The sequence below is a fragment of the Eurypyga helias genome, unplaced genomic scaffold, assembly GCF_000690775.1.
Source record: "Eurypyga helias isolate BGI_N326 unplaced genomic scaffold, ASM69077v1 scaffold15825, whole genome shotgun sequence".
In the NCBI taxonomy this organism is placed as follows: domain Eukaryota; kingdom Metazoa; phylum Chordata; class Aves; order Eurypygiformes; family Eurypygidae; genus Eurypyga; species Eurypyga helias.
The window spans coordinates 1-276 of NW_010250914.1; positions in this window are offsets into that span (position 1 = coordinate 1).

Consider the following 276-nt stretch of genomic DNA (forward strand, 5'->3'; position numbering starts at 1 on the left):
ACCGCCGTCCGGCTCCAGCTCCCAGCTTCCAGCCAGCTGAGACCCTTCCAAGGGTGGGCCCGTGGCGGTGCTGAGGGATGAGCTGCAGAGAAGCACCTGCTGCCTCATGCCCTGACACATTCTTGGGCTTCTTTTGGGGTTCGGAAGGAACATCTGCTTTGCTACAGCCGGGAGGTTGTGATGAGGCTGTCAGGGTGACCCTGACAGTGGGATGCTCTGGCAGAGCCCCTCGGCTGTAGCTGATTCCCAGCAGGGATGGGCAGCCTCCTGCCCAAA